A 23346-nucleotide genomic window follows, 5' to 3' on the forward strand; every position below is an offset into this window, starting at 1 on the left:
ACATTCTCACTGGAATCAGTAATTTCTCTAGATTTGGGGCTCATTCCAAAAGAATACTCTGTTTTTCTTTGTGGTGTTTTGACCTTTGATTTCAGTCTTCTCCAAAGACATTCGCCTTTTGCAGCTGAAGTAGGAACTGTCTATAAAGCGTGAACAGCTTTCAACGTTGGTGGCACGTAGAGTCACGTGTGGAGCTTGAAAAAGTCTTGGCTCTTCCGTATTCAGTTTGCTGGGCTTAGGGTGGGATTTACATTTGGCTGTTTGTAGAAATGATCCCAGTGATTCAAGAGCGAGCTTGAGCAGAGAACCACCCATTAAAGCAGATTGTGATAGTGACTTGAAGATGAAGCTGTTCTTTTCCTTAACACTTTCCCAATTTTTAAAAATAGTGATACACGCTTACTATAGAAAAATTAGAAAGTTTAAGAAGGTATAAAGTATCAGGGGAAAAAAACCACCACCATAATTATACCAGTCAGAACCGATCACCGGCAGCATTATTATTGTTATTATTTTTTACTGTTTTGTCTGTTTCTAATTCGCTTCACTGCCTTTCAGCAAATGTTACTGCCTAGGGTAGGGTAGGCTCTTACGGTGGCTCTGGAATTGTTCTGGAAGCTTCTGAATGTAGGAGTTAGCAAGGACGGATTGAGTGTGAGGGCCTGTAGGAGGCCGTGGAGCATACCTTGGATCTCAGGAGTGAGGAAACCCCATCTTCAAGATTCCTCCTCACATGACCCACGCGGCACCTCCTTGGCCTCTGTTACAGTCGTCACAGACGTCTGCTTGTATATTTTGGTTCACATGTTAGTTGTTTGTATTGGTTTTCTATTTTGAGTGAGATTATGTAATTTAGGGGAATACATGCAAATAGGATCAGAGTTCATTAATTTTGACATGTTAAATGCAAACACTTTAAAGAAAAATTCCTGTAACGTTTGTTGAAGACTGCAATTTCAGGTACTCATATTCCATCAGTGCTCATCCTGTAGGGAGGTGTTGATACCTTTGTTCTTGGGACTGTTGCTCTTGGTCTGTTTTTCAGTTAACTTTTGTTGATGGTATACTCTACGAAAGCACTTCATTACCTTGATTTATTAATATTTCAGTTTAATTATAACACACAGCAATGCCAGGATTTGGTTGCACTTTTATTCTTAAGCACAATTATTGTATGTAAATCTAACGCTTAGATCTGGCTGGTGGTGGCCCTGATCTCTCTGGTGTGCTGCAGCTCTGACGTATACTTGCAGAGTTTGTGGACTGCGCCCTGGGCCCCTCTGTAGAGGAGGCTCTCACTTCACAGGTTTTCTGTTATTTCTACCCGAGAAGCAGGATTCTGCACCCAAAGCCAGTCCCGAGAAAAGACAAGCATGTGGTTGGTGAGTGTGCAGAACAGGGCGAGCCCTGGGATGGCTCCTCGTCCTGGGAGGATGACGGTGGAGGGTCCCACCTGGCTGAGGGCAGGGCTCTCTGGGTTTCTCAGTGGAGACCAGTGGAAGCTTGGTCTCATGGAGACGTGGTGAAGTGTTGGAAAGTCAGACGAGCACAGGGTGGAGATCTTGGCTGCTAGTCTGGCCGGGTGTCATCTTTTAGAAATGGTCCCTTGCATGATTATTTTCTCTCTCCCTCCTCGTAGTTTTCTCCTCCCCCCCATTTCTTTCTTTTTACAGTCGTCTACCCCCTCCCCCCTGCACACACGCACTTTTTCCCCAGTTCTTCAGGTGAGGCCTTAGGGCTTGGGGTGGGAGCAGCTTATCATGGGGACAGAGTTCACCTGCCCGAATGGCAGAGCTGTAGGGGCAGGACTTTTGTGGGTGGTAATTGTGCCTTAGGAGAGTTGAGAAAGCAAACAGTGGATTCTTATTTAATTAGCCCTGGAAGGGGCATTAAGGATGTTTGCAGGTCTTGGTCCAGATGGAAGCTGGCACTGGCCTGAATCCACCCCTCTCCTTTCACCCTTTAAGCATTTCCTTATTCTACCCTGTTATTGCTTTGCAATCGTTCCCTTGGGATCCCTAGCTTAGTGTGTAATTACAGGTGCTTCTGCTTCCTTTTTGCTGCGATATTGATCATCAGTGTTGGTCTATAGCAAACACACTGATCCGGATGCAAACCAGAAAGTCTGAGGGCTAGTGATGATTCACCACTCCCCCAGAGCAGCCTGACCGGCCAGGACGGGCTGCACGAGCGAGAGCTGGCTAGGGGCAGGGCCTTCACCCGGCTTAGAGGGGCCCCTGGGAGGCTCTGGGTCCGGTTTTGGGACTTCGCGACCCGCAACAAACTTTACCCTCTGGGGACCTCGGTTTCTTAATCTATCGAATGAGGATAAGTAACCCTTAATTGCAGGGTTGTTGGCCCATAAGATAGTTTATAGTAAATGGTATGGCAGTTATAATCTGAAACACTATAAAATGTACACACATTAAAATATATAAAGTATCCAAAACTACAGACGTACATATTTAAGATTATTGAAGCATTATCAGATGGGAAGGATAAAAATTAAGGTAATGTTAATGTCCTGTGCTCTCTGAGGTGGATAAAGTAAGCACCTGCTTTCCATTCTGGGATGTGAAAGTATGTTGCAAAAATGAATCCCTTAATTTCTGGCAGAGACAGGCTCTTAATCCAAGAAACAGTGTATAAACGCAGATGTTTAGTAATTCCCGAGATCTGATCTAACTGCTTTGGCTTTGTCTTGCGCTTCTTGGGGGCGGAGATGTTTCCATTCTTTGGTTTTCCTCTGTATCTGGGAGGAGAGGGGACTTGGGCTGGTTTGTGGCACAGAAGGATGGCGTTCGTTTTGTTTTTTATCACTTTCCTCTGACCTCCCAATTTCCAGAGGGTGGGTTCTGGGCATCTTGGTATTCAGATGAATTTTTTGTAACCCTTCAGCTTTCTTTTCCTCTTGTTTCCTGAGATTTTCGTTACAACTCTGCAGATGTTTTTAAAAAAGGGGTGAGTGAGAAAATGACTTATCAGGCTTGGGATGGGGTGATTGCTGTGCCAGCGAGAAGGGCGCTGCTGTGGGGTAAGGTGTGACCTCAGGGCACACCCATGGGCCACACGTCATGTAATGCTGGCTGTTAGCAGTGCCAGCCCTCTCTCACCAGCTTTGCAACCAGAGAGCATCTGTTTTCAGTCAGTTTGTCTTTCAGACACAGCTGGAATACTTCCAGAGCCTAAATGAACTTGATTAAAATGTTGCCTGGCTTTTTTTTATTATCTGGAGCAAAGCCCATCTTGTCTTTCCTTCTTTCAAAGAAGGGCTGTTGTTTCTTGATGGACTTCGGCTCGGGTTCATCCCGCAAGTGTCCTCCCCCCCCGCCCCCCGCAGGAAGTGTTCCCCCCGCAGGCTGTGTTCCTCCCACAGGCTGTGTAGGGTCCTGGTGGGGCTGGGAAGGTCAGAGAAGAGGAAGAGCCACCTTGCCCTCAAGGAGCTCACTTATTTGTATCAAAATGCCCTGAACTCAGCTGCTCACATCAAGAGATATTTTACTTATAATCTAGGTAGTACTAGGATTATGAACAGCAGCAAAAACATGTCCAGGGCTTACATGTGCCAAGCCCTGTGTGCCAAGATCTTTGCATCTTTAATCCTCGCAAGGGTACCATCGCTTCATGAGTCATTTACAAAATGATTATAAGCATAGTTTGATGTTTACTGTTTAAACATAGGGTATAACAAAGCGTTGGGGGACCTTTTTCCCATCTTATACCCCAGTAAAAGACTTAGTTCAAAAGCAAATCGGTGAAATTATATATCTCCTTTAAAATTAAACAACAAACCACAAATATAAACCTTCTCCTAATAGTAAAATACTGTATTATATACCATGCGCTATTACGTTTTATTATATAAATATTGTATTGTAGCAACATTACAGTATATTAAAAATATACTGCAGGCCTGTATTACAGGAAAACTCGTGTAACAACTCCCAGGCTCTCCTTACTCAGGAGAGTAAGGGGCGGAGTGAGGACTCCAGCGAGAAGAGGAAGCCCGGGGGGAAGGGCAGTCTTCCTAGCGATGGGGTTAGGGTGGTTGGCGGGAACGGAAGGGAGGTGGGAAGGAGGCAGAGGGCGGGGGCGGCGGGGCGCAGAGAGGCGCAGGAGGTCTTAAGCGGATTCCGAGGTGTCACAGCCCGGGCTTAGAGAAACGGGCCCTCCCTCCCGCTGAGCTGCCCCCCAAGTACCGCTGAGGCCTGGGAGCGGCAGCCGCAACCCACCTCCCTGGGCTGGCCCTGGGCCCCTGTCGGGGTGCGCGGGGCAGGGCGCCCCATGGGCCCCTGCGCACAGTGACAGGTGGTAAATGCTGGGCTTGGGCCCGGGGACGCGGTGGCAGGAGGCCCCCAGCGGGGGAGGGCCGAGTTCAGGTTCTTCGAGGAGGACCGAGTGGGTGGGGTCCCGCCAGGCCGGGGCAGCTGCTGGCGGGAGGTCGAGGTGTGCCCTGCGAGCGCGTGTGCAGTGTCCTGTGGAGGGGCGTGCCTGGCCTCAGTGACCCCGTTCGTCCTCGGAAACAACGCTCCCACGTAGGAGGACAGACAGTAGCGCGTCTATGTGAGTCAGGGCTCTTTGGGGTTTTCTTTTTTTTAACTCTTCTTGGATTACGGACCGTTTTGACTAAAGCCTGGATCTTTCTCCGCAGAAAAGCATGAGTGCAGTAAGTGCGTGCACATGTATACTTACACGCTCACACACGCGCACGCACACACAGCCCTGCGGGCCTCACAGAGGCGTGCGGGCCTCCTGGAGCACATGCGTCTTCCTCTAAGTCACAGTTGGTTTTGTATGAACTTGAGCCAGTGGAGAGCAAGCTTCTCTAAAAATGTTCGCATTTAATTTATCATAAATCTAGGAAGTACGAAATGAGATTGGCTCTTATTCACTTCACAGAGTTTAACATTAGGCGTGTATTTCCGAACCTTAAATACTATAAAATTAGAAATTAAAATTATTTCATGATATGAGTTCTTTAAAGTGGTATATATTTTTCTCTTTAAAAAAACATTTTAATCCCCGATATTTAACGTTTTCATTTATATTCTGCCTTATCCTGAAAATGATTTAAGGCAATTTTATTTGTTAGTTTAAACTTTTCATTAAGGAAATTTTCAAGGATATACTAGAGTAGAAATCATAGCAGAATGGGCCTCTACATACCTGCCACTTAGATACAACAATTATTAGCTTGCAGCAAAATTTATTTCAGGTGTAGCCCTATATTTTTCCATGACCCCCCCCTCCCAAATTTTTAACAGTAAATTCTGGGTACATTATTGCAGCCGTATTTAGTATAGTGTTTATCTGTAAATGATCCTCTTACAAAATAACTAATTTGACATTATTGTATTTAATAACTTAATGATAATTAATATAATCAGATATCTGTCAGTATTCAAATGTCCCCAGTTGTCTCATAATTGTTTTTAGTAACTTGTTTGTTTGCCCCAGGGTCCTAATAAAGTCCGTGCTGATGTCTCTTAACTCTTAGAATCTCCTCCTTAAACCACTTCCCTCCTTTCCTCCCTTCTCTCCCTTCTTGCCTCCTTGTTGCTTTTCCCCCCATCCTTCTCTCCCTTCTCCCCTCTGTCTCTGTCTCTCTCTCTCAATGTCTCCGTCTCTGCCTCTGTGTCTGTCTTTCACTGTCTGTGTCTCTCTCTGTCTCTCTCTGTCTCTCTGTCACATCTCTTGGTTGAAGATACCGGGCTGTTTTCTGCGTCCTGTTTCCATAGTTTGACTTCGGCTGGTGCATTCCATGGTGCTCTTTCTTTCATTCCTGGCATTTCCTATGATTTGGTATTTAGGGTTAAAGGCTCGATCAAATTCAGTCTTGGTTTGGGGGTGGGTGAGGGCAAGAGTAGCTCACACCTGGCCTTGTGTACTCCTGTCAGGAGGCGTGTACTGTCTTGTTTTTCTTCTTGTCGTGTCAGCAGCCATTGAGGGTCATCATCAAGATCCATTATTTTATTAGCGGTTGCAAAGTGGTGATAATTGAATTCTGTAATTCCTTCTTCACTGATTAGCTGAAATACTTCTAAAAAGAGAAGCTTGCAAGTATTTGGTTACCCTGAGATATAGGAAAGGCAAAACAAATAATCAGTTCTTTTTCTTTGTCAGTTTTTAATGCGTTCTTCCATACCATCCTCTAATGACCAACTTTTTTTGGATCTTTATGAACTCACGGAATTGAACATTTTCCGTGTACTCCAGTCCCTGTGTCTTGTTGATGCTCCGTGGCCTCATCTGTGGCCTGGGGAGCCTTTGCATTCGGCCTCGCAGCCCTCTGCTGCAGCCTTGGTGGTCTCGGCTTCCGTTGCTCTCCAGGGGGACAGGACAGTCCACGTGTTTTTCTGCTCCGAATCTGGAATCAGTTATTTTTCCAAGGAGCTCAAGGGCAGGTTTATTTTAATTTTGAAAGTCTTTAAGTAAAAAATGAACAGTCTTTACTGTGTTTATTCTGCTGCTGCTGCTGCTGCTAAAGCACTGATTTTGGTTGAACGTCCGCAGCGTCCGGAGCGTCCTGGCACCCCTTGGTCGGGCAGCTGGTGCAGTGCTGTGCACGTGATAGGGGCCGAATACATGTTTGCCACGTTGTTGTACCGAATGTTTTATTCGACCAGAAGCCCCTGAGTAGTGGTGGCTCTGTCCTTCTCCGCCTTCGAGGGTGGGTCCCGCTGCCCTCATCGGTGGCTCGGTGGCGGCGCGTGTGCCTCGTTCTGCGAGCCGGGCCTGCAGCTCCCACGTCCAGCGGCTCCGCCTCCATCTCCCCGAGCCGGCCTGTCACCCCTTCCTCTGGCCGCCTCCGCAACCCCTCGCTGGCTGTCCTCCCGCGTCCCCGCGGGACGGGTCTGCTCCTGCGGGTCTGGGCGCGCTGGGACGCAGCCCCTGGCTGGTGGCCTCCTTGGTGGCACTGCGACCAGCCACGCCCTAGGCCTGCTCGTTCGGTGGTGCTTCTGCCCTTCCAGGCCTGCGTGGTGTCATGTGTTGTTTACCTGTGCCCCCCACCCCCCAATAATAGAATTATTTCCTGCACCTTTATGACAAAATAAATTTGTATCTTATCCGCTCTCTTTTCAAAGTGAGTTCACATCAAACTCTCGTTTAATTCCCAAAGCTGCTTTTCCAGACCGGTGGGTCTGTATTATTCTCGTTTTATGAATGAAGTAAATGGAAAGCAGAAAGCTTCCTGGGCCTCTGGTCCCATGTTAGTACCTGACAGACTGAGGAGCCGCGGGAATCAGGACTCAGCGCTGCAGAGGTTGCCTCGGGCCGCTCCGACGGCCGCAAATCAGGGGGCTGCTCCGTGCGAAAGAGTGGAGCCACTCCTGAGTCACGGTGGTCTAAAGTGGCTTTCCTGAGAGACATTTGCTCCCTGATGTTGAACTTTTTCTTTGCATCAGGGTTTTATGATTTCTAATATGTACTGTGAACAGATATTTGCAGGGAGAGCCTGTGCTCCCTTTAGTGAGTTAAAAAATACTGGGAAATGAGGTACAGTGGGGAGTATTTTTTTTTACCTCTGTGACCCTGAGGTTCTTATGTCACCTGGAGAGGGAGTAACCTAGAGAAGAGAAATGAAAAGGACAAAAGCACACAGAAGAAATGATAGGAAAAGATGGTGCTTTTCTTTTTAAAATTTTAAAGTGATTTTTTTTTTAAAAAAAACAGAACTACCTATTCAGAAAATAACTGCTCTTTTTACTTTTTAGGAAGATAACAATGTGCCCTACAGTCTGAGGTCAGAGTCTGTGTCGGGCTACACACAAGTGTAAGATTATCTTAAGGTCACTCTCAAGTAGTAAACTCAGTGTTTCTAATTTTTCAAAAAGTCAATGTAACTTCTGTATACTGAAAAAGATAACTAAAAGAAAAAGAGTAAGCAGGCCCTTTCTAATGCACAGGCTACCTAGGATGTTTTCTCCAGCAGCTACACCCTTTATAGGAATTTTATAGAAACCTGAGTTCGGGATTGTGCAATTTTCAGAGAATTTGTGTGTTTAAGTTTTAACTATAAGGAGTATCCTGTAACTAAGATTATGTTCTAAAAATTGTTGTAATATTCTTGAAATTTTGTGCCTTTGATTTTTTTCGTTTCTTTTCCTGTCATACATATTCTTCGAAACCGTAGTCCTGCAAATGCTCCTGCTGAAGTAATGTTTTGTCTAAGTTTGGGAAAATTCTAAATCATTAACCTGTTCGTGTGCTTGCCTCTTTAAGTCATTGAGAAAGACCTTCTTGAACTCTAACTTTCCCAAGTAGAAAATAACATTCAGGCCACTTAAGGAGTTAGTTGAGGTATTGCTATTTTATAATTAAATCCAGATGTTAAAAAAAGTTCATGTCGAAGGTAGTGTAACTTTTCTTTATCACATCACAAAATATCACATCTAGTTGACTTTTTAATCAATTGAATTACAGAGAAATTTAACACAGTTTCTAAATGAAAAACAAGTAGGTACTATGAAATTCTCCACACAATTCTGCTATATTTATTTAATTGAATGAACTATAATTCAGAAGGGATGGGTTAAATTATCAGTTGTTGAAAGTTTAATTAAATTTTAGGTGACTGAACTGGGAAAAGCGGTGGGAAAGTTGCTGATGTATTATGTCTGACAAGAGTACTTAATTTTAATTCCCATTTTGGCTTACCTGACAGATTAGAAGTCTTGTTTCCAAGTGGAATAAATATTTATGGGAATTTAGAATTCTGTAGTAGTTTTCTGGACTCATTTTCACTAATGTTTTCTGATCCTGTAGCATAGAAGATTTTAATAATACTAACATGAAAAAAATTATTGTTTTTTTGCCTTACAGGTCCTTTGGGAGTTAAAAAAAATTGCCTACTGCTTTTTTGAGGGAGGAATTTCACTAAAAAGGAGCATCTTTGGGTTTTTTTTTTAATGTTTATTTTATTTTTTTATTTACTTGGTTGCGCCGGGTCTTGGTTATGGCAGATGGGCTCCTTAGTTGTGGCAGGTGTGCTCCTTAGTTGCGTCTCACCGGCTCCTTTGTTGTGGCATGCAAACTCTTAGTTGCGGCACGCATGTGGGATCTAGTTCCCTGACCAGGAATCGAACCTGGGCCCCCTGCATTGGGAGCGCAGAGTCTTACCCGCTGCGCCACCAGGGAAGTCCCCAAAAAGGAACATCTTTGGACGTAAGCCCTACTTAAACATGTAGGACAGATAGCACTACTGTCCTGGTCTTATCTAAAGTTTAAAAGGCAAATTTGGGGATTATAGGAGAAAGAATCATTGAAAATGCTATCAGGACGCGTTGAAAATAATCATACGTTATTTGAAAAACAGATACTTGTCAAATATTCTCCCCGGGAAGAAGGTAATTACTTCTTCAACAAGTGCTGGGTGGGCGTCCTCCGGGCTCTGGCCCAGGGCTAAGAACAGGGGTAGCAGCCAGAGGGAGGCTCGGCCTCAGTGGTTAAGAACCCACGTAAGGGACCTTACACAGGCACCCCCCGAACAGCTTTCCTCTGCTTCTGGGATCGCGGCGGGAGGGCAGACGTTATAGACAAGTAAACAGATAAGGCTGCTGTTAGGAAGTCATCACACGCTTCAAAAGTGATGAGCCACGTGTGATTGGAGAGGGTGCAGGGTGGCTGAAGCACCTCCAGGTACCGTGTCCAGAGGCCAAGGCTTAGGAGGAGACTCCCTGCCCTGCCGCTTTCTGTCTGACTCTCTCTCTCTTCGGAGTAAGAAATCCACTGCCGGGAGGAAGCCCCCAGCTGACGTCCTCTTTTGTCTCGGGGTCAGTGCTGAGCCTCATGTGCACTTCTGACCCACGCTCGGCTCCCTCCCAGGGCTGACTTGCACTGGGAGGGATGGATAAACACGTTCGGGGTTTCATTAGGACCCTGGGTGGTGAGCAGACCCCGGCCAGGGCCGTTTTGTGTGGCGACAGCTAAAGTGTGTTGTGCATCTCGCGTGTGCAGGCCAGGTGCTCTTGGTACCGTATGCGCATATTTTACTCACGCCTTCTCCCAGCGGCCGCGCTGGGCTGGCCCCGACCTCGCGTTCCCGCAGTGCCACCTGTGGAAGATGGGTGTGTTTCTGAGCTATTCTAGACACACTTGTTAACTAGAATAAAAAATCTAAACTGGGCAACCTTCAGTAGCCAGAAAACTCCATGTATGTGACGCTCCTTGTTTCTCTGGAGCGTGGGATGAACAGTTAGTGTCTTTTTCTCCTGTGCTGCCCACAGCACTGTGTCCCTCTACGCGTGCCCAGGCTGCCTTGTTCAGACGGAATCAGCTCGGTTCTTGGTCGTGCTGAGCCGGGCACTCGTTCACGGAGCCCCGGTTTCATTGAAGCAGCTTGAGAATCAGTCTTAAACCTCGTGTTAACCACTGTGATAAGTCATGTGCTGAAACGTCCAAGATAGATTTCCCCTTAGTTTAAGAATTAATGTATCCTACTTTGTCCTTTTTTAGGACTACTTACCCGATTTTCAGAGGTTTTAGTAAATGTACATGTTTGATAATGCTACATATAAAGAGTATAGGCAGTAGAAGTTCTTCTCGGATTCATTTCTTCAGCTGTGTGTGTGTGTTCAAGCTGGTTCATACTTCAGGATTTGAGCGTGGTTTTTATTTTTTTCACTCGGCGCTCGCGAAGTCCCGGACGGCAGGTGTTGGGGCCTGCCTGTTGGAGAGGAGGCCTTGGCCGAGGACATGTGCGTGTTGTGCGGGGACTGCGCCCCTAGAGGGGAGGCTCTCAGAAGCCAGCCTGACTGAGGGACCCGCTGGAAGGGAGTCTTCAGCAGCGTCTACCCTCCAAGATGTGTTAATTCTGGGTCCCGTACGGGGCTACCAGTGCTTTTATTTTGTCTCCTAGGGATATTTAAAATAACACAAACAAACACAAACCCTGTCATATACTAATACTGAGTATTGCCGTCATTTACAATAAAGGGTAGTTAACACCAGAGTAGTTAGGGAGTAACCTCAAGAGTAGAGGTTTTGTAAGAAGTCTGGGTGTTGAGCTTTGGGCTTCTCTGACCTTATCTTAAATCCTTCTTTCTTTGCAATGGCCCGGTGAACGCTGACTCAGGGGCCCACACTGCTGGGGGCAGGACCCTCATTAACAGGTACGGTGATGGAGAGCCCAAAGAGGTGGCGATCTCGGCGTGATGGAGGGGGTGTCTAGAGCTGAGCTTGGGGTCTGTTCAGTCATGTCCCTGCTCTGTGCTTGGACAGAGCTGCAGGTCAGGTGAGCGTCTGTGCTGCTGAGAAGGTTAGAGCACCTGAACCCAAGGCATCCTTATTTTTCCTTAAATAAAGATGGTGATAGTGAGCAGTGCTGAGATGGAGGTTTCACGGCTTTCTTAGCATAGTCCACTCTGCAGGCCTCAGAATTCAGTTATTTAACAAAAATGTGCAAGTTTTACTTGAAGAAAATGGTAAAAAATGGTCTTTCAAAAATGTGGGCTCTCAAATTACCACATGTTGGGCATGTTATTTTCCAAAGTGCTTTCACTTCCCTTTGGGAATTTCAGTGGCACTGAGCTCGTCCACAGTCTGAGTGTTTTGAACAACCACGTGGACAGTTCCCTGCGAGCATTTAAGATGCGTGGGCTGAGCAGGACCTCTTTGAGGCCCTGCAAAGTGGTGAGGGAAGGATAAGGAGATATATATCTATCTCTCTCTATATATAGATAGATATATATATGCGCTTAACTTCTTGGTTCCCGAGGTGCTATTTTAGAGAAATGATCTCAGTTTTTCCGACCCAGAGGAATTCACTTGTGTAACCCCTTAGTCCTTAAGAAAATTGCTCTGGCAGTGTTCATATTCCCAGTTTTCCCAGGATAACCTTCCAATGGGAAGGCCTTCCATGGCGGAAGAGAAGGAGGGGTCTAATAGGAGAACCATGTTTATTTTTATTTAATGGTGGTGTGTAAGTTGCTCTCATGGATGGTGTTCATTCCTTCAACAAATATTTGTTGAGCATCTTCTAGGAACAAAAGACTTCTAGAAGCAATGTAGGTAAATAAGCTAATGGGCAATTTGATACAAATTTTCTAAGTTTGATTACAATTCCAAACTTTGTATAACCTCAATATTTTGTTTTCACTGTGGCATAGACAGCCAGTTAGTTGATTACTATTCTTCTCTTCTTCCTTATAAACACATTTCCTGTGTTATTTGGATCAGCTCTGTGCTTAGTTAAAAGATGGCATTTTCCAGCTTCCTTAGAGTCACTCTGACTCTGTACTGAATTCTGGCCAAGGAATGTAAGTGGAAATGCTTTGTGGGACTTGGAAGGGCTGCTTAAAAGGAGTTGGGAGAAGTGCCCCCTAGCCTTCACCTTCCTCTTTCCTGCTACCTGGTTTGTGGATGTGATGTCTGGAGCTCCGACAGTAGAAAGGTAGAAGGAGCCTAGCTCCCCAATTATTGTTGACCTAGTAATCCACAGCCACACCATCCCTGGACTGACTACTGCCAGACTTTTTTTATGTGACATGTGTTAGCTTTTAACTTACATGCAGCTGCAACTAATTTTGAGTAACTTAGGTTTTCATGGTCATCCTCAACTTCAGTGGCATTATTGTGAACATCACACTGAGCGGATTTCTGGGGGTTCACCAATGTGCTTATCCTATCTTCATGGCCCCTGGAAGCAGCCATCCCAGATTGCAAGTAAGGAAATCCTCAGATTAAGGAATATTAATTGCACTGTTCCTGAACAAATATGCCTGGAAAATCTTTACACGGAGGTTCTCAAAGTATGCTCCCCAGATTAGCAGCAGTGGCATCAACTGGGAATTTGTTTGTAATCTCCAGGCCACACGCTAGACCTTCTGAATGGAACTCTGGAGGGAGGGGTCCAGCAATCTGTGTTTTAATGAGTGATTCAGATACAGATGAAAGTTTGAGAACCATTGCTTTATGATCTGCATCTTGTCACTCAGACAAAGTAGCATATGCATATGAGGTTGGGTGGGCGACAGTGGGCTGGTTGGGTCTGAAGTTGACGTAATGGCCATTTGGATTCTGCTCAAGTTGTTTTCCCTTGTTTACTATGGAATTGACAAAGGAGCCCTTAAAGAGATGCATGAGTTCATGCAAGAGATAAGTATAGCCAAGCTTCTGGTGCCTTCCGGTGCTCCCCAGGGGCACCCCTGGGGTTTGCCATCCAGCGCCGCCACCTGCTGTAAGACCCAGAGCCACCCAGGGGCAGAGGAAACAGCACTTTGAATGGGACGTCTGACTTCAGATTTGAATATCTGTGCTTTTTGTTATGTTCTCTGTTCTACTGTCAAAGTATTTCAATGAAAAATGGACAAGTTGCTTGGAAGAAACTATCTGTGAAAACTGACACATGATGAAACAAAGCACATCATGGTAGTATATCTATTAAGGAAATCGATGGTATTATCAACACCCTTCTCTCTCTCACACACATGCAGAAGCCCTGCAAAACAAACAAAAGGCCCTCAGGGCTTGGACACAGCAGTGAAAAGGAGTCAGCCATGTAGCGATCTGGGGGAGCAGATCGCAGGAGGTGCTAGCGTCAGGTGCTCAGGCTCTGGTGTCAGAGCTCCCTGGCAAGGCCTCTGATGTGTCCAGAGATCACGTCGTTCAGGACCTATTAGAACTTGGCAGAGTGTTTGGGTTTTATCCTCATGAAACTGGAAACAAACAGAGGGTGTCAACCAGAAGAGTGTCATGGTCTGATTTGAGAGTCGACAAGCCTCTTTCTGGCTGCTGCGTGGAGGGTGGACGGTAGAGGGCAGCAGCGGGAGAAGGGAGATCAGCTGGATGCCCTTAGGATGGTTTGGACACAAGGAGATTGTGACTCGGGTGGGAAGGCATGGTGAGAAGAGGTCAGATTTGGAATGTATTTTGGAGGCAGAACGTGTGGGGTTTTCTGCAGGATTGGACTTGAGGAGATGGCCTTTTCAGTGAGGAAGTTTTATATGCAACTAATGGTGTCTTGAGCAGAGGATGAGGAGTCTTGCGTCTTAGACCACAGACCGTGCTGCTTGGTGTTGGGTGCGTCAGCTCTGCCACTTCTTGTCAGCGTGACTCTGGCCAGCTTATGCTGGATCTTCAACTTCCTCATTTGCAAAGTGGAGATCTGTCTACCTTGGAGATTACTTGGAGAATTAAGTGAGAAAATGTATGTTCAAGTGTTGAGAATAATGCCTGTCAGATAGTAAATGGTCAGTACATATCAGTCGTTACTATTTTCCTTTGTAAAACTTTTCACATAAAAAATGTCAGTGTTAGGAAAAACTTTGTCAAGACACACATACTGTAGATTGATTTTTGTTATGGAAACAATGCTTATCTTAGCCTTTGGCCTTGAAGTAAGTGTAGGAGAGAGCCGACAGACTGCTCCTGATGCACGAGGGGCGGGGCTGAGGAGGAGTGCTGTGGCCAAGCGGTGGACCCAAGTGCTTTGCCACGTGTTCTCAGTGACGTAACGACAGATGATGTGATGATCCCTGGTTTTCTCACTGAGTCCCACACCGGCAGCACAGACACTACCCCTCCTGCATCAGGCCAACAAAGGTGATGGGGTAATGGCCCCTGTAATAGTTAGACACTAGTTAACGTCCGTGGCCTGGTGACAGGAACTTCATACGTGATGTATACTTGGCACCACTGAAGCAAAGACAACCCGAGGCACTGGTCTTGTCACTGCCCAAAACAGCTTTCTTTAGGGATGCGTGTCACCGAAGTAAGGACGTTTGAAAGTCAGGTTGTTCAGAGATACCTCAGCCTCACCTCAGGCGAAACCAAACCCTTGCCCCACCTCCCTTCTTACGAAAAATGTTAAATGCTGATATATTTTGGTCCATGCTGATATTATCTTACTGGTAATTTTTATTTGTTCAAAATGCATTAGTTTTCCTAAAAAATTATGTGACCATTTCTTGTACTGCTGTGAAGGTGTTTCCCCCACCTTACCCCCCCACCTTCCATCCTCCACCTAAAAGGGCCACTGAAAGTCATCTGTCAAAATGTACCATCGAGGAAGAAAACATTGGGATCTACCTTAACTAAATACATTACTTTGGTATACCAGTTAGACACTATGTAAAAAACACAGAGAATTCATTTTAGAGTCAACCACTTTCTCTAAACCATTACAGGAAATAGTGGAGGGACGTTTTAAAAGTCATTTAAAAAAATATTGACACATGAAACAAAAATTGCAGCCTAAGTGTCACAGCGGTACACACACAAGGCTTCCACGGTGGGACTACTGGACTGTGTCTAAGAAACTTGGCATTGTGTCTACGAGTAGGTCAATAACAGGAACTCCATCATAAATGCCCTGGTTTCCTGCTGGTGTCGGCCTCCCCACGGCCGCCTTGCGCTGGCAGGAGCACACGTTTGAATAACAGCTGGCAGCAAAGCCTGACAGGGAAGCCTGTATTATTTTTAAATTGGGGAATTGTTTTTCAGAAATCTCTTTTCTTACATATTCTTTTCCAATTTTACCATCATTTTTCATTTCAAAATTGAGTAAATGTCCTCAAAGTGACAGGAAAGACTGCATTGAATCAATAAATGGAACTCCCTCCAGCCCCCCGGTGGCCTCAAATAACTTGAGCACATAAGCATTGGCCTTTTATTAATTGGACAGGGCTTCAAAAATGAGGAAAAGTAATTTATGTTGGCAATTTGATTAACAGGCTTCCTATGAACACACATTCCTATAAAACTAACAAGTATGAACCATTCAAGACACACCAAGAAAAGTTCTTAGAAACCTTTCAGATGAAAAGGCAGCAGAATAATCCAGGCAGAGGGGGTGCACAGCCCCCATCCAGGGCCTTTGCTAATGACTCAGGCTGACTTTCTGTAGAACCTGTCAAGTAGAGAGGACTGGGACTGCTTCTCCAGGCCTGTGCCCACGATCTGGGACCTTCTGTATTTCCTCCTCTGCTTCAGGCACTGTCCACTGTGGTCCAGAGCCAAGGGCCCAGCTCATCTTTATTGGAGTGAGAGGAATTTCAGGTCAGAAGCAGTGTATTCTGTCGAGATAAACCACAACACACTTGGTGCCATGTTAAATTCAGTCACTCCTCTGGGCCTCCCTTCCTTTGCCAGGATGCAGGTCACAGTCTAGTCTCTGAGCCTGTGGGCCGTCAGGACTGTTCCCCCTTACCTGGTTTTCATGAGTCAACTCCATTCCCCAACGTGCATCCGGCCCCCTGCTCCCAGTTAAAGGGTACAGAGAGAAGTACGACATCGTCAAAAAAACATTTGAGTTGAAATCAGACATTCAGGCACACCAATGTTAGAGAAAATTTTATCTGTCAAAGGCAGAGAGAGAGTTAAAAACACAAAGTAAATTAGGCTAAATATTTATACCATTATGACAAATAAAAAATGAACACTATAGGATTATAAAGTCTTTTGTATGATGAAATAGGAAATTGCATTTTAAAATTACATTTTTGAATATGTCCAAAATTGAAATTGCATTTCAAATGAATAGATTGTTAGAAATTAGAGACTCAGCTTTATGAATAAGGACACTGTGTTCTCTCTCTGGGGTAGCAGGGGCAGGTGTTTGCCTCACCTGAATTGTTGACGTCTGTTTCTTGCCATCCTGATGAAGAGTGGTCTTAGGGGTGGGCTCGGGGCACCTCGTGAACTAGTGGGACTCTGCTGGTTAGGCCCCGTGATCTCTGCTGCGTGTATTCCAGACACCAGGACGTGCACAGTGCTTGCTTCTTCTCGAACTTGGTGAGAAATCTGATGTGGTGTTGAAGTTTCCACACTTCTCACCTCTTCCAGTTTCACAGTCATAACTTTCTGATCCTGTAAAATACCTTATCTCAGGAAAATAAAAATCCCCTTTCTCATTTCTGTCTGCAGCTCTACTTTTCTTTATTGCTCGATTCCCTCATTCTCTGTTTCTAATCCAGTGATCTCTGGGGCATGATTAAAAATTATTGATATAACCTTGGACCTCCCAGTCACTGAAGAGTCCTAGCGTGCTTTCACATTGTGGAAAAGGAAAATAAACAGATTGAAAGCTGTGTCACTGAAGGAGAAACAAAGTACATCAGTTTAGAGCAGGGCCCGCAAAGCCTCTCAGTATTTTGGACACATTTCACTTCCTAACAAGTACTTTTTCCTGCTATGAGGCGCGGGCAGTGAGGGGACAGCTGTTGACAAGGTAGCCCCTCCTTGAGGAGACGTGGAGTCCTGGGGGTCGCGTGGATTTGTACACGCGTGTGCGTGTGTCCACGTGCCCGATTGCCGGTCGTGGTCAAGGCAGATGGCCGTCCGGCGCCCGGTCGAGGCCTGCCTCCTCTGCCCCTTCCGCCAGCAGGCTCACCTCACCCTCCTCCCCCCCTGCCCTGGGCGTCGTGCACTGCTTCCTTGCCCCATGTGGGCCGGGAAGGACCGAGCTGGGATCTGAACCCAGGCCTTCTGACTGATGCTCCCATCCTCCCACTGATACCCTTGTCGTGTCCTAGTGGTGATTTCTTAAAGAGTGACGGAAGGGCTGGCACTCGAATCTCCCCTTCGGCCCTGCAGACTGGGAGAGGCTCAGGAGGGCTGGCCTCTTCGGGAGTGTTTCCCTGGTCGCCCCGCCTTGCTGCGGCCTCCTGGGGACGCAGGGCCCGTGTTCCTCGCAGTGCGGTTTATTTCACGGCAGCCTGGACTTGGGAAGCTTTGAAAATGGAAGCCATCTTATCTTGTTAGAGCCTTCCAAGGAAGTGAGGCCCTTTGATTTGCGCCGAGGAAGACGTCCTGTGACAGTGTCCTGAGCCTCCCTTGTTGATGTGTTCACGGCGAGGCCAGACCTCTCCAGCCGCGGGCGCCCCTGTGAAGGCGGACGGTGCAGGACCAGGCAGGCCTTTGACGGGAAGTGTGGTCACTTTTATAGACCTGACCATTGACGTGGTCGAGGTTAGCAGCTTACTCAGGACCACACAAGGAGCTGGAGAAACAGCCGGCAAAGGAGCCTCCGCCTTCCAGCCAAGTTCTTTTCCCAAAACTATCCACCTTCCTCAGGAAGCTAGTCTTTTTATAGCAGCCTAGCCTCCACCAAGAACCTGGGCAGGAGGGTGAACCAGAGGCGTCCTCAGAGAGCTTCTGTCCCTTCCATGTTTCCACTGGGCGAGCTGTGGCCTTCAACCATGGGGATGAGGGAGGAGTGCGGGGCGCTCTGACAGGGGGTGCCTAGTGCCCCTGCCAGTGGAATCAGCCGTGGCAGCAGCGGCTGGGATGCCCTTTAGCTCCTAGGCTTTTCTGTTTTAAGATGGACGTGTTGCTTTTATAAAAATTTGAGCACCTTAAGGATCTCTTTGGGAATTCTTTTGGTGGACGTAATTTAATGTCAGGCAGGGACATAAAGATTGACATTCTGCAACTTTCCTCTTATTGACAGATTCTACCTCTTTAACTTTTTTCTGGGTTTCTTTATCCTTGTCTCTGAGCACCTCTTGCCGCCTTGCTGGCAGTTAAGACTGTCCTGTTAGGAGTACGTTTGCTCTGTTCTGAGCTGCCCAGACCCAGGCAAGAGGTCAGTAAACCACAGGCAGGCCTCTGTGTGATCCGCAGTGACTTTGAATTTGTTTTGGATTCAACACGCAGTGTAGGCATCACTGCTGAAAAGACATGAAAACAGTGACAGAGACCTGCCATGGTGGGTTTTCAGCAGTGGGCTCCGTGCCTGGCGACAGTTCCTTGTATGAAGTGCTTCTTGGTGGAGTGACGACCGAGAGCGCTCCTGACTAATGGTGAGTGTAGGTTCTCTTTGGTCTTGGCACCCGCAGTGAGACAGAAGCGAGTGCAGTTCGAGGGCGTGTGCGTGGCACCAGGCGCTTCCCGGTGCAGTGAGGTCAGCGAGCCACCGGGCGCCTCCCGGTGCAGTGAGGGCGGCGAGCCACCAGGTGGCTCAAGTCTGGTAGCGTCTGCATTTTCAGTCCGTGAGGATTTCTCTGTTTCGCAGCTGTTTTCACTTCAGAGAGACCAGTTCATAAAAACCATTCTGAGAATTGATTTTTTTTTTTAACACAATCTTAGAATGTTAAGGCAGAAGATTGCCTTTTTAAATGTGTCACTGACTAGTATTTACAAGTTTTTGGACCTGTATACTGTGTTTTGTTTAGATTTATATAAAAGCATGAACATTATTTACCTTTTTGGCTGAAGTTAAGTCCCCCCAAATTGTCATTTTAGAATGTTATGATAATTTATATGTTTATTTTGACATACTTTCCATAGTTACAAATAAAATTAATAGATATAGAAATTTATACTGTCAGCATGGTTCATATTGTTTTGTTTTATGCTTCTGTTCTTTGGAAAATGAAGAGACACACAGTACCTAAAAAATCAACACGTAATTTTTGTGGACTTATTATTTCCCAAGAAGAATTTAAAAACCTACTTTATTCCATGAGAAGGAATTTACTCTGTAGCTTCCCACTAACATTAGACAAAAAGCATTAAAATGCCAAAATATTTGCTTTATTTTGGAATATACGTGCAATAAAGTTCAAGTAAAATTAACCCTTGGGATACTTGCTTTTTTTTTTTTTTTTTTTTTTAGCAGATCACGACATAGCATCTTAATTTTGGTTCTTTTTGTTTTTCAATCACAGATTTCCTGGAATTAGGATTCTTTTTCTGATAAGCTTAAGGTATATTAGAAAATAAAACACCTATTCAAAAATTTAAATGTCCAGTTTCCTATTTATGTGGGTCCTTTTCTTTTTGCTTCAGCATTTTTGGGCAGAGTCGTTAGAGTCATTCTGGGACGGAGTCACTTCTGTTACATAGTAGGAAAAGGGAAAAGAAGGTGAAGTTCAAATCAGGTTTTTTTCCTTTCTGCTAATTCTGGTTAAAACTTTTGCCGGAGAAGAGATGAAATAAATTTTTATAAACATGTTTTAAAATTACCATGGTTTTATTTACTCTTGTTAAAACTTCGTGCGAGTATAATTACCTCAGAAAGGAAACCAAAGTCTTAATTGAGATGATTAAACATAATGTTTTCTTGTCCTTTTTTGTGAAGCAGAGGCTCTGTCAGCAGTTTGGATGGTGTGCCAGAGGTGAGGGCTCATGACCCAGTGATCAATTCCAAAGACTAAAGTTTAAGGAGTGGTTGTGACTAACAGAATAGCCTTTATTGAACATGGCTCTGCTGTGCTGGGTCAGAAGCAGTGTTACTGTGTCGGATGGTCTTGATATATGTTCCATCGACTGCTGATTTTCCACTTCTGTACGCGGGTAGCCATGTGGTAGCCAGGAGTCTTCAACAGTGGGTCTTTGTTGAGGTATTAATTTCTGTCCAGGAAATTGATGTGACTTTTAAAAACTATTGCTGTGTGTGAAGAGTGTAGACAAAGTTGCATGGGTGTTGCCCCTCCCCCATGATTAGGAAAATAAAACAACAAAAAAAGTATGTGTGGGTAGCACTTTTTAATTCTACTTATCTTTCATTTATTTTGGTGGCTTGGTATGAAAATGGAATCTCTTTTGTCATGATGATAAATGGAATCTTTCATTGTAATGATAAAGTAAGTTGATAAAGTAAGGAAGTGAAAATTGGTAGAAAGTGCTTAAAGCTATAATTTAGTGTTATAATACTTTTAGATGCAATGTTTATTTATTGGGTTTAAACAACTTTATATGTATGTGTGTGTTTAAAAAATATTCCGTAAGGAATTGACCTTTAAAAATTGTGAAGCACATTTTCCCCAACTTTATTTTTCATATTTCCTTATAAAGTTTAAAAAAAATTTTGCACTGTGAGTATTTTAATGCCATTTCCTCCTACTTTAAAATTGTTTTAAATTAGTTTTATTTTGTACGTTGCTTCAAAAATGACAGTGAATTTAAGAATTAAGCTCTGGTGTGTGTAGAATACAAAAGTGCATTGATCACTGGGTACCTCACCTCATGCACACCGTCCAAACTGCTGACAGAGCTGAGATTAAGTCAGGACTTCCTGAGGTGTGGGAACTACCTGGCTTGACTTGCATCACACTGAATTGAGAAAGACAGGTAATATTTATATGCCTTTTTTAATAACACTTTCACTAAGCTTCCACTATTTCAGGGGTCCGTGTGGCCATTTCATGTATATTTGACGCCTTTACAATCTTAAAATGAAATTCATGGCTAAGATAACGTATCTTAACGACACACATTATGTTTTTTTAAGTCCGTACAATGTTTTTACTATAACCAAGAGAGAAAAAGGGAAGTGAGTAGTTTGTCAGGAGACTCTGTGTTTCCGCGTATAAACGTGAGACGCGGCTGCGTGGGAACACACGAGGTGCTCCGCCGCCTGCCCCTACCGTGGAGTCCGGATGTGACGGCCGCAGGTGCAGACTGTGACATCTGCGGGTGGTGGTGGCAGCTCAGCAAGCACTAGCGGCCATGTTGGCGTCACCATCTTTTTAAAATGGTCTAATTTGGTTAAATTTGGCATAAAGTCGTAGTTTTCCTTAACATGCTTTGTAGCACATACTTTGTGCGTACGCAAAAACCCAGTTAGGTTCTGCATTCAGATAATTGTGAACAAGTTTTGTTTTTCCGCACAGGAACACCCAGCAGGACTTCTGAACGTTGTGAGGGACACAGGACAGCCTTCAGCCATGCGGGCTGTCCTGGGCGCTGCAGTGCTTCTAGCGTCCTGGTCTCCACCCCCTAAGTGCCAGCGGCACCCCAGTGATTGTGTCAACCGGAATGCCTCTGTTCATTTGCAGAGCCCCCTTTAGGCCGTGGGCACGTGGGCCATGAGAGCCCGTGGAAAAGCCCTAGCAAACTGCTTGGCCATGTTCCTTCACAACACTGTTAACAGCCATCTTTGTGGCAGGCAGTGATGGGTGCTGCGTCAGGCGTGAGTGACACTTGTCTCTTTCCTGAGGGAGCCCGGTCTCTGCAGGAAAACACAAATAGATGTCATGTAAGGGAAAGTGAGGGAACTTGGGCATAGGTGGGATCCAAGATAAGCTGGTTTCCTCCCATCTTTACGTTCTCTCCTGGATTGTGGCATGCCCTTAGGACCGTGGCCAAGGACCCTGCCCTGAGGAAGCTCTGGGCAGGAATTCCAGCTCTGCCCCGTACAGGAAGTGAGACCTGGAACCAAAACTTAACTTGTCCAAGGGTTGGCTTCCTCGTTTGTAGGAATGAGGATAATGAGATTAGCTGCATAGTAAGATAAGATAACTGTAAGAATTAAGACAGAAGTGTTGTATAAAGAGAGTGCAGTGAGTGTGTCAAAGATTGTCTTTTACTAAATTTTTTTTGTTTTTTTTAACAAGAGAAAACTGGCAGTAGATGGGGCTAAGGCTACTCTAATACTAAGTGTGTTTGCTCTTTTACTACAAACATTAAAAAAAAAAAATTCCCATGGTTTGTAATATCAGGTTTTCATCCCACACTTGCTCTTTTTTCCCTTCCTGATTATTTTCTTTAGAAATAAAATATAAAATAAAAGAAAAAGCCTTTTGTGCTTTTCATAAAAGTTGCAAGTTGAATGTTTTTGAAACCACACACCTCAGATGGAACTAGAACCCAGTTGCACCTCAGATGGGACGTGAACCCAGCCAAAACCCAGACTGGGACTCGAACCCACTGTCTTTTAGTTAAAATCACTCACCTGGTGTCAAGACTTACTGAAGCCCAGGTTCTTTATGTCTCAGCGCAGAAGGATTTCTGTGAGAGGCAAAGTGGTAGGCAAGAAGTAGATTTATTACTATAGGACGCTTGTGTGGGATACAAGCAGGTAGGCAAGGGACCCTGCCCCAGGAGCTAAGTGGGAAAGCAGGTTTATTTTGGGAGATACACACTCCATGGGTAGAGCGTGGGCCATCTCAGAAAGCGAGAGCAGCCCTGAAATATGGAGTGGTTAGGGATTTTAGGCTGGGTAATTTCATAGGCTAATGAGTGGGAAGATTATTCGAACTGTTTTGGAGAAGGGGTGGGGATTTCCACGAACTGGACCACTGCCCACTTTTTGGTGTTTGATGGTCAGCCTCAGAACTGACATGGCACCTGTGGGTGTGTCATTTAGCTGATGTATTACAGTGAGCATATAATGAGGCTCAAGGTTTAGTGGAAGCTGAATCTTCTGCCATCTTGGACCTAATCAGTTCTCACCAGTTTCTGTCGTGTCCTCAACGGCTACATCATTCTTTAAGGGTTGTGCCCTGCCCCCTTCCCTCCTGTCTCATGTTCCGTTGGCTGAGGGGTCTTCTTGACTTAATGACGTCACCTCTGTCTTGAAACTGAGGCGAAAAGGAGAAGAGGTAGGAGTGGGAGGGTTTGAAGTAGAAAGACGTTTATTGAAATATACATCAAAGTTAGCGAAGTTTGTGAAAGGTTTATGTT

General features: G+C 45.3%; 1 protein-coding gene and 1 long non-coding RNA gene across 5 annotated transcripts in view; both read left to right on the forward strand.

Moving 5' to 3' along the window:
* The window catches only part of GMDS (GDP-mannose 4,6-dehydratase), a 489935-nt gene that overhangs the window by 15139 nt on the left and 451450 nt on the right, over positions 1–23346 (forward strand). The window lies entirely within an intron of this gene.
* Positions 3424–22270, forward strand: LOC309607297. The gene is made up of 2 exons (XR_014232360.1): positions 3424–18841; positions 18878–22270. It is a non-coding gene; the product is annotated as an uncharacterized lncRNA (long non-coding RNA).

The sequence above is a fragment of the Balaenoptera borealis genome (genome assembly GCF_965194805.1).
Source record: "Balaenoptera borealis genome assembly, chromosome: 12".
Lineage (NCBI taxonomy): Eukaryota > Metazoa > Chordata > Mammalia > Artiodactyla > Balaenopteridae > Balaenoptera > Balaenoptera borealis.